At 41.3% G+C, this 15,370-nt stretch overlaps 1 protein-coding gene across 3 annotated transcripts in view; it reads left to right on the top strand.

Annotated features, from left to right (window-relative positions):
* HTR4 (5-hydroxytryptamine receptor 4) overlaps window positions 1–15,370 on the top strand; it is a 94,550-nt gene that overhangs the window by 6,136 nt on the left and 73,044 nt on the right. Inside the window, exon 1 of one of the 3 annotated variants that reach the window (XM_069102326.1) lies at window positions 194–317. The exons of the other annotated variants lie outside the window; for them this stretch is intronic. The gene's annotated coding sequence lies outside the window, so the exon portion shown is untranslated. Of the gene's footprint in view, window positions 1–193; window positions 318–15,370 lie in introns of those variants that run through there. 3 annotated transcript variants of the gene reach the window in all.

The following is a 15,370-nucleotide window of genomic DNA, read 5'->3' as shown; positions in this document are numbered from 1 at the left end:
CTCTGGTATTTTTTTGTTTTGGGGTCCCTCCAGTTCTAAAATTGTTTTCTAACATCCATTCTATCTTCGATATTCTGGGTTCTTTGTATGTGGAGTGGAGGATTGAGGTGGAGGGGGTGGGAGCCTTGGGATCATTCTCTTCTTAGCCAGGTAATGTATTTGCAATGGGGTGGGGCAGGGAAGGGGTGGAAGGATGCGGGGAGTCTGTCTTCCAGTTAAGTGAGATCAGCCCTGAAAGAGACTTGAGGGATCCTCTAACCCAGCTATCTCATTGGACATATCGGGAAAATGAGGCACAGAGCAACCAGTAGTAAGACGTAAGTGCTGGACAAGATCCGAACTCCAGTCCAATGCGCTTTTCACTACACCGTTATGTATACCACTGCACACACCTCTGCTAATGGCCTCGGGTTGTGTATGTGTAGTATTGGGTTGGGGGTGGGATAGGATTAGTCCTTCTAATGGCTGTGTACGGTTATGTGTGTGTGTAGGGGGGCTGAGGAGGACTCAGTTTCCTCCCCCCTCCACTTCTCTACCTCCAGATAACAAGCTACATATATTGGAGCTTCAGTTCCCTTGTTTTTTAAATGGATTAAGTGATCTCTAAGGTACCTTTTTCCTCTAACGAACTATGAATCTATGTGAATGGTGTGGGGGTTGGAGTGAAAGGGTGCGTGATGGTGGCGGGATGATAGGCTGTGTGATGAAAACAGGGGCACATTCATCACTGCAGAGTGCCTCTTTACAGATTCTTACACCCTGCTGTTCATGGAGTTTCCCTCAGTTTGATATTCTTGTGTGGGGTACTGTGTTGTCGTCTCCTGAGGAAGCCTCTGTTGGTCCTCGGAGGATTCGGGCCAGAGGCCAGTGAGGGGTAAGGTGGAGGAGAAGTGGCCATCCAGGAGACTAGTCTTGTCGTCCTGGGTATTGTGACATGTTAGGGAAATCTGAACAATTTCTGCTTTTTGTCCCTTAAAATAAGATACGTAGCCGGAGAATGAGCTGCAGGTGGCATAGCTCTCTGCATTCATGATGGGCTCCAGAGGCACTGGCTGTTGGAATCCCAGAATATCAGGGGTGGAACAGACCACAGGGATCCTCTATTTGACTGATTGGGAAACTGAAGGCCAAAGAGGGGGAAAGACTTGAGAAAGGTCAAACAGCGCCAAAGTGCTGGAGCCCCCGTCCCTAACCCCAGCTCTTTGCCATTTGGATATAATGGCAATGATTTTTTTAAAGTTTCTCCTCACTGAATCAGTATTCCTGTAGCGCCAAGCACATCATAATGTAAAGACGGCCTATCTATGCCCTAGCCTCTCTCCCCAGCATCCACATTAGGAAGCTGGGCAGCTTCAGAAAGCTTTTCAATCATACAGTGAGGAACCAGGCAGAGGAAACTCCCGCCTATGGGAAAGCCCCAGGCAGAGCTAGGAAGGAGAAAACACCCTGGAAAAACAAGATCTACTGCCCAGGCTTACAAAGCAGCCTGAGAAGAAGGGAAGTGAAGGGAAACCAGATCTTGTATGGAGCACTGTGCGAACAGGGAACTGAGAAGGCTGGTAGGAATAACGAAATGAGGGGATTTATGAGATTCCCCCAAACCTAATTTGTACAATTTCATTTCTTCTTATGAAGATTGACTTGCGTGTCTGGCTTAAATCTCCTAATATTCATATCGTTTTGTATTACTGCTCTAATAAAGCATTTTTATTTATTCTCAATGGTCCTTTTTAGTTCAAAATCCCACAATTCTGTTATCATTATGCATTATTATGCATTAGGCAAATGGATTTTGAGTCTTTCTTCTGCCACTTACAAGTTGTATAACCTTGAGCAGGTCATTTCCTCTTTCTGAGTCTCTGTTTCCTCCTCCAAAAAATGGGAATAATAACACTTGTATTACCTTATGGTGTTGTATGAGGAAAGTGCTTTCAAATGAAGTCCTATGCTGTTATTCTTATTATTTACCTGTTCAACTCATGCTCTTAAAAGAACCTGTCCATTTCCCTGATATTACTGGGTCTTCTTTTTTAATTCATTAAAGCATAATGCCAATGAGAAAATGAATAACAGCTTGCATTGGTATAATATTTTTTTTAAGACTGTTGAATTTTTGTTGTTGCGCAGTGATTGCATTTGTATGGGGAACTTCCAGTGTGAAACCCCCATTACCATTTCAGACTTCTATCTCATAGACTTAATTCCAGCCAGCAGTGGTACTCTATGCATTATGTCTCTTACTTCACAGGCTTCTAGATAGACTATATATGCCTCAGATTATATATATATATATATATATATATATATATATGTATATATATACTATATATATATATGGTATTGAATTAGAGAAGTGGCTTAGTTTCCCTCGTGCAGGAAGCTGGGTGCCCCTGCTCTGTATGTGAGGGGAAAGGGCTGACGACCCTTCCCCTCCCCTACTTTCTGACTACATTTATGTGTGCCTTGGTTCCTTTGTTTTTAAAAAGAGAGGCTTGGACTGAATAATCTCTTTAAGGGCCCTTCAGCTTTAACAAAATAGGAATCTATGTGAATAGGATAAAATCCTGGGGGGTGAGATGGTCTTTGGTTCTCCACTCCTGTCCTATGTCCCCAGTTAAAAAGGAAAGACAAAAACCCTCGTAACAAATATTCACAGCACAGTCAAAAACAAACAAAGCAAGCCAAATTCTCCATTGACTGTGTCCAGCAAAGGCACTTCTTTCGTCACACCGACGATGGCACTTGGATGGACCCATGACGTCACCAAACCTGCGAGCATTTATCAGTATGGAGGATCTCTCCTTGAGAGCAGGATTCTTTTTACTTTCCTTTGCATCCCTAGAATTTTTCAGCGCCATGCCCGACACATTGTAGGTGCCTGATCAATGCTTGTTGACAATCAGTATGGGTACCCCCTGTATCATAGAGACCATAACTTATCCGTACTTTCTCATCTCTTGTTCATGCCCTTTCATAAATACAACTTCAGAGGTCCATCCCGGATGCTGGAGGACTTCCACTGATCTGACCCTTGTTGCCCTTTTGTTTAGATTTGAATAGCCGTGGGGATTCCTGTGTTTGTTAGCCCTTACTCTCACTGCGTGACCATGCTCCTCCTTTGTCAGTCTTATATTTCCTTGATGTCCTCTAGGCCAGTTTGCATGGGGAAGCCTTTCTTGGTGCAGCCTGATTCCACCCTCCATTCTCTGTTCCTCTGTATTTTTAGGGTTACATGCAGCTGTGGTTTTTAGGAACTCGGTGGTGGTAAATGATTCACACAGGCTCATAGCATCACTTAGAGAATACTAGTGTCAAAAAGATGGGCAAGTTTGGGATCACCTTAGACACTATCTAGCTTCTCCCAGATGTGACACAGACTACTCTTGTCTGCCTTTCAACTCTGAATTCCACTCACTACCTACCTGTGATATTTAACCAAGATATATGTCCCAATAGACCAACTCATTTGGAAAGGAGCCTAATGGAAAGAGTTACCTCTTATATCTCTTCCTATTCCTAGAATTTCAAATAGAAAGAGAGCAGCATGGGGTAGTAGATGGAGTTTTGGATTTGGATAGAGTCAAAGGACTTGGGTTCAAATCTTAACTCTGCCACATAGTACTTGTGTGACCTATTTACCTGTCTCTGACTCAGTTTCCTCATCTGTAAAATTAAGGGAGCTAGACTAAATGATTGCTCATGTCCCAAATCTACATTCCTATGAATTTCCATAAGTCTGAGAGAAATGAAAGAGATTTCCACAATGAAGTCTGATTAGGAATGAATTCTTTCCACTAAAGTCTTCCTGTGTTGCTGCTCCGTGTGGCATATGGAGGTGATCCTGCGTTTTTGAAGGTTATGCCAGTGGAGCCCAAGTCCCATAAGGCCTTACTTACCAAGCTAAAAAAGTTTTGAGTACAGATGCAGAGATGAGCTACAGCCTACCAGAACGTAGATCTAAAGTTAGAAAGAAGGTCAGAGATCACCTAGTCCAGTCTCCTCATTTTGCTGATGAGGAAATTGAGATGTGGGGAGTGGCTTGACAAGGGTCACACAGGTTCTGAGCAGTCAAGAAGCACTTATTAAAAACCAGTGAGGTACCAGGAGCTGTGCCAGGCTCTGGGGTTATGAAGACAAAAGTTGTTTAAGGCCCTGTTCACAAGGAGTCTGCAGTCCAGCTGGGGAAGACAACTTGTGTGTGTTCATTTTTTTTCCCATGATTTCTCCCTGTATATACACAGATGAAAAATTTGTAAGGAATTTGAGGTCAAGTCCTCTGAATTCAGAGCCAGTGTTCTTTCTGGTGAGGACCAGATTGGCTGAGTGGAAAGAGGTTTATCACCAGAGAATTGGACAGCAGGAGTTGAAGGTTTTGGCCACAGTATCTCATGAAAGTATTTAATAAGATGTGGAGGGGTTAAAATTGTGTCACTCCAAAGAGTATCACCCAAATCAAGACAACACAAGACTTTAGCAGTAGTGAAACTTTGCAGTAGGAAATAGCTCAAGTGGTTCTGAAAATCACTGAGATACTGGGACAGAACTTTTGAATTTAAAAAGAGATGAAACCGCAACAACCGATTTGCCTTAGATTTCTCAGGGAATGAGGCAGCTCTGCTATGGTGTCTTGGGACTTAGGAGACCTGAGCTTTTCAACTCCTGTTTCTTTCACCTACTCAATATGTGACTTCCCATAAGTCTGAGAGGAAGCATGGTGTGCTGGACAGGTCATTGGACTTGGAGTCAGGAACCTATGTTTAAGTTGTACCTCAAACTATCATTAGCTGTGTAACTCTGGGTGAGTAACTTAACCTCTCTGTGCCACAGTATCCTTTTCTGTAAAATAGGAGTTGGGGTATTTGACTTGATGGTTTCTAAGGTTCCTTCCTGTTCTAAATTTATCATCTCATGCTGTCTGGACCTTTGTTCCCGCCTTTGGAAAATAAGAAGTCTGGACTGGATGATCTCGAAAATCTAGAATCCTAAGATTTTTTAAATCACTTTTTCCTTCCTCAGTCCAAATTTAAGTTTCTAAAGGTAGAAAGAAGAGACAGAGAAAGGAGAAAACTTCGGGAAGTCTTTGAAAATGATTGATAAAGGGCCAGGCTGTTTCTTCTTTATTTGGAGGGAGACCAAGTTTGGGGGCTGAAAGGAAATTAGTTGGCCTGATTTAGTTGAATTGATTTCATATACAAAGAAGACAATAGGAGTAAGCAGCAGCCCCGGAGGCCAGGAGGGAAGGTCTGTGCCCTGGGGGACAAAGTCCCCTTAGTTCCTTTTGTCACCTCTGATGATTTTCTTGTTTATTCATTATTTCATAGAAAACACTTTCTTCAAGAATAGACACAGACAAGAACAGGGAGCTGGGGGTTACTACAGAAGTATACTTGGGGAGCTGGAAAGGACCTCAGAGATCATTTAATCAACTCTCCTAATTTTTCAGATGAGGAAAATTAAAAATAGGAGAGGTTAAGTGATGTATCCAAGGTCATACAGGTAATAAAGTAAAGAACTGGTATTCTAACCTATGAAAAGAAAGAATGTAAAAGGGGGAAATATAAGATATGATTAAATTAGGATCAGATTGGAGGGCTTTGAATGCCAGGATCAGGAGTCTGTGTTTTATCTATCAGCAAAGATCACACAAACTTTTCTTGAATCAGAGAGTGTGGGATTATAGGTCAATGAGGAATTTATCCCCCTATCTTGTCTTAGTCCTTGCCAAGCATCCCCTGTTGAGGCAGCAGCCTTATTCAGTGGAAAGAGAACTGGACTAAGCTCCAGAAGATCAGAGGCTGAGTCCCAGGTCTGCCTCCTGTAGCTGTGTGTTGTGGGCAAACACAGTACAGCCTTGGTTTCTGCATCTGTGAAAGGGGGAACGTATGTATGCCCTACCTTCCTCCTGGAGATGCCATCAAGAATAAGACACAAGGCACTTAACATAAATACTAGCTGTGTGACCTTGGGCAAGTCACTTAACTCCAATTGCTCTCCAAAAGAGAAAAAAAAAAAAAAGAATAAGACACAAGGGGCAAGTAGGTGGCTCAGTGAATAGAACACTGACCTGGAATCAGGAGTACAGGAGTTCAAATGCATCCTCAGGCATTTGACACTTATTAGCTATGTGACCTTGGGCAAGTCACTTAACCCCAATTGTCTTGCCTTCACCCTCCAAAATAAAAAAAAAAAGAATAAGACACTAAATATGAAAATGCTTCAACATCATAAAACCCATAAACTGAGGTGGTGATTTTATTCCTTCACCCAATCCTTCTATAAATTAGTGGTTTTCAGTCCATCCAGCTTACGTTCCTCCTGTGGTCAGGCTTCAGATCGTCAGTCTCTATCCTCAGAGGTGGTGCTTGGCACTATAACAGTGCTCCAGCTGTGGTCTGCCCAGGGCCAAGGATGTCTCAACTAGCTCTTCTTCCCTGGTTTTAAACACTGTGTGTCTATAACATGATCATAAGAGGCAGCATGTTGGGTGGCTAGAGACTTGGAACAAGAGTCAGGAAAGCCTCAACTTGAATTCCGCCCACAGACCCTAACTAACTAGGTGACTCTAGGCAAATTGCTTTATCTCTCAATTTCCTTATCTGTAAAATGGAGCTGATAATCACTTCCCCGGGAGGTTGCAAAGCTCAAATGAAATCATGAGTCTTGATATCATGACTGTTGTGGTTCATCCTTAGTTTCTGAATACCAAGAGAGTGGTGCCTTGACGTGTGAATGAGCACTGGATTTGAAAATAGAATACCTGGGTAACAATACTACTACTAATAATAACAACCATCATTGCCACACAGCACATCGAGGTTTGCAGAGTACTTTATATGTCATCTCATTTGATCCTTCTGACTTGTGCCGCTTTCTACCTGTGTGACTTTGGGCAGCTCACTTCAACTCCTTACCAGAGGGGAGGAACCTACAGCCTCAAGGCCACAGGTGGCCCTCTAGGTCCTCAAGTGCAGCCCTTTAACTGAATTCAAACTTCACAGAACAAATCCCCTTAATGAAAGGATCTGTTCTGTAAAACTTGGACTCCGTCAACAAGCCACACCCAAGGACCTAGAAGGCCTCATGTGTCCTCAAGGTCACAGGTTCTCCATCCCTGACTTCAGTTTCCTTGTCTGTAAAAGAAAAGGGTTGAACTGGCATGGCCTCTGAGTTTTGTTTGACCTCAAATGCTGTGCCCCTGTGACCCCATCTATGTGTATAGAGCTCTTTGCAAGCCTTAAAGCACTCCGTAAGTGAGAGCTATTATTAGCCTAAAGCAACGTCAGACCTGATAACTTTGGGGCAGGCCTGCTCTCACACTGTGGGCTCCTGTCAAACTTGTTTGTGGTCAGTGACTGGGTGTTTCACAGAGGAAGATACCCCTCTTTCAAAATGAGTAGTTTTTAATTCATTAAAGTACCATCTCAGTTTTAATAAAGTGTTCTTGTAGTTCCAGTTTGGAAACTTAAAGCACCTACTGAGAACTGGCCTTTTTTCCAAGGAATAGCACCCGCTTTTCAGTTATTTAAAGAATACTGAAAGTTTTTTTAATATTCTGGGTTCAAATCTTGACGCTGCTACTTATTAGTTGTTTGAAACACAACTGAGAAACTCTCTGAGAATCAGGTGATTCATCTATAAAATAGAGGAAATAACACATAGTTGTCATAAGGAAAGTACTTTATTATAGAAATGTGAGCTATTAATAAGAATAGCAATTCTATAGCTAACATATTAATATAAAGAGTTTTATGGACATCTCTGAGATGTTTTCAATGGGAAAATATCAGACTGTTTGTAGGAATATGCTCCCTCTGGGACCCCAGAAATAATTTAAGTAACTAGGGAAAGGAGAAGGGGCCTCTATCTGGAGCCTAAGCTCCCCTAATGCCCCATTACCCATCTGACCAATCCCTGGGAAAAACACAATGTTAATGTGCCTTCAATAGTCCCTCTCCCCAGGTCTCACTTTCCCAGCTCACACTGGACTAGCGAGGTGGTGTCTCAAAGAGCAGTATGCTAACGTTTCCTCTCCAGGTTCTGGGGGTTGTGGTCTCTAATACTGATGATCATGAGCAATATGTTCCACAGTATCAATAAACCAGTTGGTACCAATTGCTTTTATAAAAGGAATATTTGCTAAGAAGGTATAGTAAGGACAGATATTTGAAAACATCTCCCACAGTGAAAGTACACTCTTCTCTCTGCACACACCTAGTCCCCAAGGAGATGTGTTAGGGAACATAGGGGAGAGAGGGATTGGCTGAGGCAGGAGTCCTTTTCTCCCCTCTCAGAGTCTTCACCAAATTGCCTTCAGTGTCAGGTGGTGTTAATGGATAAGTCTTCCCCTTGCTCAGCTGGGCTGGCTCTCTGCAGGAAGGGGTGTCCCTGTAGATGGGTCAGTCCCCTTCTGGGCTGGGTCAAGCAGGTTATTTAACTGTCCATCTGTCACCTTAACAGCTCCATTGCTGCTGCTGCTACCAACCCCAGTCATGTCACCTAAGATCTAGAAAGAATTAACCGAAGAAACCAGAGACTTCATTGGCCCAAGTTAGGGAGGGAGTGGGAAGCAGTTGATTCTTCCTACCTTCCGTTCCTCCTCTTCCCAAGCTCAAAGCAATCTTTTCTCAAAAGCTTAAAGAAAAAATAGCAAGAGAAAAGAAGCTGGAATCTGTTGTATTCACACTCAATTCTAGCTCAGCCTCTCCTGGGTCATCAATCCTTCTGGCTCCTAAGGCCAACCAGAAGATTCCTTGTTAGCACACAGAACCAGCTCTCCAGTTGCTCATGGCCAGAAGTAGGCCCATCGAGCCTTCACACATGGAAGTAGGCCAGGAAATATTGTCACATGCTCTGTAAAACCAGCCAGGACAGGAAATTATGAGCTTAATCTGGGGTCTGTGAACTTTTTTTCCCTTAATATTTTAATAACTGTATTTCAGTGTAATTGGTTTCCTTTGTAATGTTATGCATTTTATTCTATGAATTTTAAGACATTATTCTGAGATGGGGTCCATAGGTTTTCACAAGACTGCAAAGGGTCCAAGACACATAAAAAGGAGAAGAATCCCTTCTCTAAGGACTTGGCCCTCTTGGTCAGTCATTCCCCCCTCCCTCCCTCCTCATCCAACTATCCTTCTAGCTAGGAGGAAAGATTTGAGGAAAACACTCTCAGCTCAAAACACTATTTTTCCTGAGTCTGAAAACTGCTACCTTAAAGTTGTAAGGTCATTTGGAAAAATAATATGAATCAATGAATATTTATTAAGCACCTACTATGTGCCAGGCTTCATGCTAGGGATATAAAAAGAGATAAAAGACAGTCCCTTGGGTCAACTAGGTGGTGCAGTGAATGGAGCACTAGCCTTAGAGTCGGGAGGACCTGAGTTCAAATCCTGCCTCAGACACTTAACACTTACTAGCCATGTGATCTTGGGCAAGTCACTTAACTCTAACTGCCCTTCCAAAATCAAAAGCAAAAAAAAAAAGAAACAGTCCCTTTCCTCAAGGGGTGACAACATGCAAAGAAATATATACAAATAAGCGATATACAAGATAAATAGGAAGTAATTAAAAGAGGGAAGGCACTAGAATTAAGAGGGTTGTTGAAATTTTAGCTGGGATTTAAAGGAAGGCAGGGAAGTTAGTAAGTGGAGTTGAGGATGGAGAGCATTCCAGTATGGGAGATAGCCAGAGAAAAATGATAACAGGCAACATTTGTGCAACATTTGCTGGCAATAAAGTGCCTTTCACTTCCATTATTTCATTGGAGCTCCACAGTTGACCCTGGGATTCTGGGAGCAAAAACATTGTTAGCCCCATTTTGCAGATCGGAAAGCTGAGACTCAGGGGGAGCAATGTACCCAGGCTCACCTAGTTACATCATCAGTGACTAAGACCTCACCCCCAGGTCTACTGCTCCCAAGTCTAGGGTTCTTTGCAATACTCACACTACTGGCAAGATCTAGTTCTTCAGAGATAATATTATGTATCTCTGGTAGAGTTTGAAGAGTTCTCTTCCCCAACCCATCTGCCTAAATCAGCAGATATGGAGCCATTTTTAGGGCTTAGTGGGTAGAAAAGCTCCTGGGGGTGGGGGTGGGGGTGGGGGAGGCGAGAGAAAAGCATAGAGAGAGTAGAAAGAGCCTGGGTTTGGAGACTTCAAAATACAACATGCCAGCGCTGCAAGGAGGCTTTGAAACCATCAAGGCTGATCTGCTCATCTGGCTGATGAGGAGACTGTTGTCTAGAGAGTCACATAGCAAATGAGGAGAAGAACCAGGACCTGGGCCATCTGATGACCTTGGACTGTATTCCTGGCTGTGTCACTTACTGATTGGGGAACTTTGGACAAATCCCTTCTCACTTCTCTGTGTCTCATTTTTCCCATCTGTAAAATGGGAGAATGTTAAGATTAGATGACCTCTGAAGTTCATTCCAGCTCTAAATTTAGTGTCCTTTTAAAAAACTTTCCTAGGGTAACATAAATAATAAGTGTCCAAGATGGGATTTGTCTTTGGTGAATTCAAGGATTCTTTCCAATTTCATCCATTGAAAGTTCTTCAGTTGTTTATTTTGTTCTTTTTCTTTTTTTCTTTTGCCTTTTGGAGGGCAATTGGGGTTAAGTAACTTGCCCAAGGTTACACGGCTAGTTCTTTTGTGTGGTGTTAAGTGTCTGAGGCAGGAACTGAACTCCGGTCCTCCTGACTCCAGGGCCTGCGCTTTACTCACTGTGCCACCTAGGTGCCCCATATTTTTTTCTTTTTCAAGCTTTTTTTTTTTCCTGTGTCTTATTTCCCATCCCTCCCCTACCTACCCAAATCTTAGTGTTTTCCCACCATGAGAGGCCCTGAAGACTTCCTAAAGTGGTTTTGTGGCAACAACCTGGTATAGGGGATGTAATACTGTACTTGGAGTCAGGAAAACAAAGGTTCAGACCCCACTATTGTGTGGCTATGAGCAAGTCACTTAACCTCTCTGAGCCTCAGCTTCCTGATCTGTAAAATGGGGGTGAGAAAATCCCTGGTACTTCTCTCTCAAGGTTATTGAGGAGATTCAGATAAGAGAACATGGGTTGTTCCAAAAGACTTGTAGTTTTGTTATTAAAATTTTAACAACTTAAAACGTCCTTAAGACTTTTGGAACACACTGTATTTATTAAGTACTTTGGCAACTTTAAAGTGTTGTACGTCAGTTATCATTGCTGCAAGCTGACTTTGGTGATGCTCACAGAGAGCATAGAAACTCGGCACACTTCAACAGGGAGTAGAGATGTCTGGGGGTGGGGACTGACCTGGTCTCCAGGCAGTTCACCACATTCCCAAATTTAAAGATTTGTCCCTTGTGCTTGTGGTCAATGTCAGGTTACATTATTTTAATTATTGTATCCTTCTTTTAAAAAATTATTTGGTATTTAATTTTCCCCAACTACATATAAAAACTATTTTTAACATTATTTAAAAATGTTTGAGTTTCAAATTCTCTCAATACCCTCCCCTCGTTGAGGAAACAAGCAATTTGATATAGTTATACATGCGTAGTCATGCAATACATGTTTCCATATTAGTCATGCTATGAAAGAAAACAGACAAAAAAGTTCCAAGAAAAATCAAGTAAAAAAAGTATTCTTTGATCTGCATTCAGACTCCATCAGTTCTTCCTCTTGTGATGGATAGCATTTGTCATTAGTCCTTAAGAATTGTTTGGATCATTATATTGCTGAGAATAACTAAGTCGTTCACAGTTGATCATTGTACAATTTTGCTGTTTCTGTGTGAAATTTTCTCTTGGTTATGCTCATTTCACTTTGCATCTTTTCATGTAAGTCCTCCCAGGTTTTTCTAGGAGTATCCTGCTTGTTACTTCTTATAGCAAAATAGTTTTGCATCAGAGTTATATACCACACCTTGTTCAGCCATTCCCCAATTGATGGGCATCCCCTCAATTTCCAGTTTTTTGCTACCAGGAAAGAGTTACTAGAAATATTTTTGTACATAAAGTTTCTTTTCCTTTTTTTTAAAATCTCTTTGGGATATAGACCTAGTAGTGGTACTGCTGGGTTAAAAGGTATGCATGATTTTATAGTCCTTTGGGCCTAGCACCAAATTATTTTACAGAATGGTTGGATTAGTTCACAATTCCATCAACAATGCATTAGAGTCTCAATTTTCCCACATTCCCTCCAACATGTCTCTTTCCTTTTCTGGCATATAAGCCAACTGATAGGTATAAAGAGATACCTCAGCCTTTCCCCAAAGATGGCACCAAAGGCAAAGAAGGAAGTTTTTACCCCCATCCTCCCCCAAAACAGAAGCCAAGCCCAAGGCCTTGAAGGCAAAGAAGGCCATGTTGAAGAGTATTGATAGCCACAAAAGAAGATCCTAACATCCCCCACCTTCTGGCAACCCAAGACACTGAGACTTTGAAGGCAGCCCAAATATTCTCTGAAAAGTGACCCTTGGACAAACAAGCATGTTTACTATGCCATCATTGAGTTTCCCTTCACTATTGAGGCTGCTATGAAGAAGATTGAGGACAAAAACACCACACCCTTCGTTGTGGATGTCAAGGCCAACAAGCATCAGATCAAGCAGGCGGTAAAGAAGCTGTATGACATTGACGTGGCCAAGATCAACGCACTGATCCGGCCCGATGGAGAGAAGAAGGCCTATGTCCAACTTGCTCCAGACTATGATGCTTTAGATGGTGCCAACAAAATTGGAGCCATCTAACCTGTGTCCAGCTATCCCACTCCACCTACAGTAAAAAGTGTTCTATTGTTTTGGCTTGCATTTCTCTAATCAATAGTGATTTAGAGCATTTTTTAATATTGCTATAGATACCTTTGATTACTTAGTCTGGAAGCTGCCTGTTCATATCTTTTGACCATTTATCAATTGGAGAATGGCTCTTATTTTTATAAATTTGACTCAGTTCTCTATCTATTGGAGAAACGAGTCCTTTATCAGAGATACTTGCTGTAAATTTTTTTCACAGTTATGATTACTATTCCCTCCATCCTATTCCCCCTGTTTATTCTACTCTCTTTTTCCTTTTACCTTCTTGGTCCTCAAAGGTGCTTTGCTTCTGACTGCTGCCTCCCCAATCCCTTCCCCCTTCCATACTCTTCCCTTCTTACTTTTCTGTAGGGTATGTTAGATCCCCCCCCCAATTTATTTATTTATTTTTAGTTTTTAACATTCATTTCCACCAGATTTTGAGTTACAAATTTTTCTCCCCTTTTTCTCTTACCCCCACCCCAAAATAGCAAGCCTGCTGAATACCCCTTCCCCCAATCTGTTCTGTCTTATATCCTACCCCATCCCTCCACCCTAACTTTCTAGTAGGGCAAGATAGATTTCTATACCCCAGTGCCTGTATATCTTATTTCCCAGTTGCCTGTAAAAAACAATTTAAAAAAACATTTATTTTTAAAACTTTGAGTTACAGATATTTTTCCCTTCTTTCCTTCTCACCCACCCCTACTGGGAAGATAATCAATTCAATATAGGTTATACATGTGTAGTTATGCAAAATATTTCCATAGTAGTTACACTGTGAAAGATTAACTATTTCCCTCCATCCTATCCCACCCCCCACTTATTCTATTTTCTCCTTTGACCCTATCCCTTTTCAAAAATGTTTGCTTCTAACTACCCTCTCCCCTATTCTGCCCTCCTTCTATCATCCCCCCTCCTGTCCTCACTATTTTCCTGTAGGGTAAGATACCCAATTGAGTGTGTATGTTATTCCATCCTTAAGCCAAATTCAATGAGAATAAAGTTTTCCCATTCCCTTTCACCTTCCTGCTCTTCCCCTCCATTGTAACAGTTTTCTCTTGCCTCTTTTATATGAGATAATTTACCCTCTTCTATCTCTCCCTTACTCCTTCTCCCAATAATTCCTCTCTTACCTCTTAATTTTATTTTTTAGGTATCATCCCTTCACATTCAACTCATCCTGTGCCCTTTATGTATACATGTATATATATGCCCACACTCACATATATATTTACATACACATACATAATATATATGTATGTCTACATATATATATATATATATATATATATACACACACACACATATATTCCCTTCAACTCTTCTCATACTGAGAAAAGTCTCATGAGTTACAATGATCATTTTCCATGTAGGAATGGAAATAATTTAACTTTAATAAGTTCCTTATGATTTCTTTTTCTTTTCTTTTCTTTTCTCAAGCTTCTCTTGCTTCTTCTTTTGAAAGTAAAATTTTCTGTTCAGCTCTGGTTTTTTCATCAAGAATGCTTGAAAATCCTCTATTTCATTGAATGACTGTATTTTCCCCTGAAACATTATACTCAGTTTTGCTGGGTAGGTGATGCTTGGTTTTAGTCCCAGTTCCTTGGACCTCTGGAATATCATATTCCAAGCCCTTTGATCTCTTAATGTAGAAGCTGCTAGGTCTTGTGTTATCCTGATTGTGTAAATACAATACTCAAATAGTTTCTTCCTGACTGCTTGTAGTATTTTTTCCTTGCCCAGGGAACTCTGGAATTTGTCTATAATATTCCTAGTAGTTTTTTTTTGGGGGGGGGATCTTTTTCAAGAAGTGATCAGTGAATTCTTTAAATTCCTATTTTGCCCTCTGGTTCTGGAATATCAGGACAATTTTGCTTGATAATTTCCTGCAAAATGGTGTCTAGGTTTTTTTTTTTTTTGATCATAGCTTTCAGGTAGTCCAATAATTTTTAAATTCGCTCTCCTAGATCTATTTTCCAGGTCAGTGGTTTTTCCAATGAGATATTCCACATTGCCTTCTATTTTTTTCATTGGATCTGGTTTTTTTTCCCAAAATGCTTTATTAACTTTTGGTTTACATCATTAACTTCCTCCAGATTTTGAGTTACAAATTTTCTCCCCATTTTTCCCCTACCCACCACCCCAAAATAGTGGTCCCACAGGATATCCCCTCCTCCAATCTGCTGTCTCCCATGTCTTCTCCCATACCCCTTCGACTTTTCCAATAGGGCATGGTGAACCTCTATGCCCCAGTGACTGTATATCTTATTTACCAATTACATGTAAAATAGTATTAATAATAATATATATATATATAATTCTTTAAACATTTGATTTTAAAACTATGAATTCCAGATTCATTCCCTTCCTCTCTTGTCACCCACCCTTACTGGGAAGATAAGCAATTCAGTATAGGTTGTACATGTGTAGCTAATTGCAAAACATTACCATAGTAGATATATTGTAAAAGACTGACTATATTTCCCTTCATCCTATCCCACCTCCCACTTGTTCTATTCTCTACTTTGATACCATCCCTTTTCAAAAGTGGGTGCTTCCAACTTCCCTCCCCCCAGCCTACCCTCCCTTCCATC

This window comes from Petaurus breviceps, unplaced genomic scaffold (genome assembly GCF_028583685.1).
Source record: "Petaurus breviceps papuanus isolate PSGF00001 unplaced genomic scaffold, PetGlider_PUasm1.0 551, whole genome shotgun sequence".
NCBI lineage: Eukaryota > Metazoa > Chordata > Mammalia > Diprotodontia > Petauridae > Petaurus > Petaurus breviceps.
The sequence above is the reverse complement of the archived record's forward strand: the minus strand, read 5'-3'. Positions and strand labels throughout refer to the sequence as shown.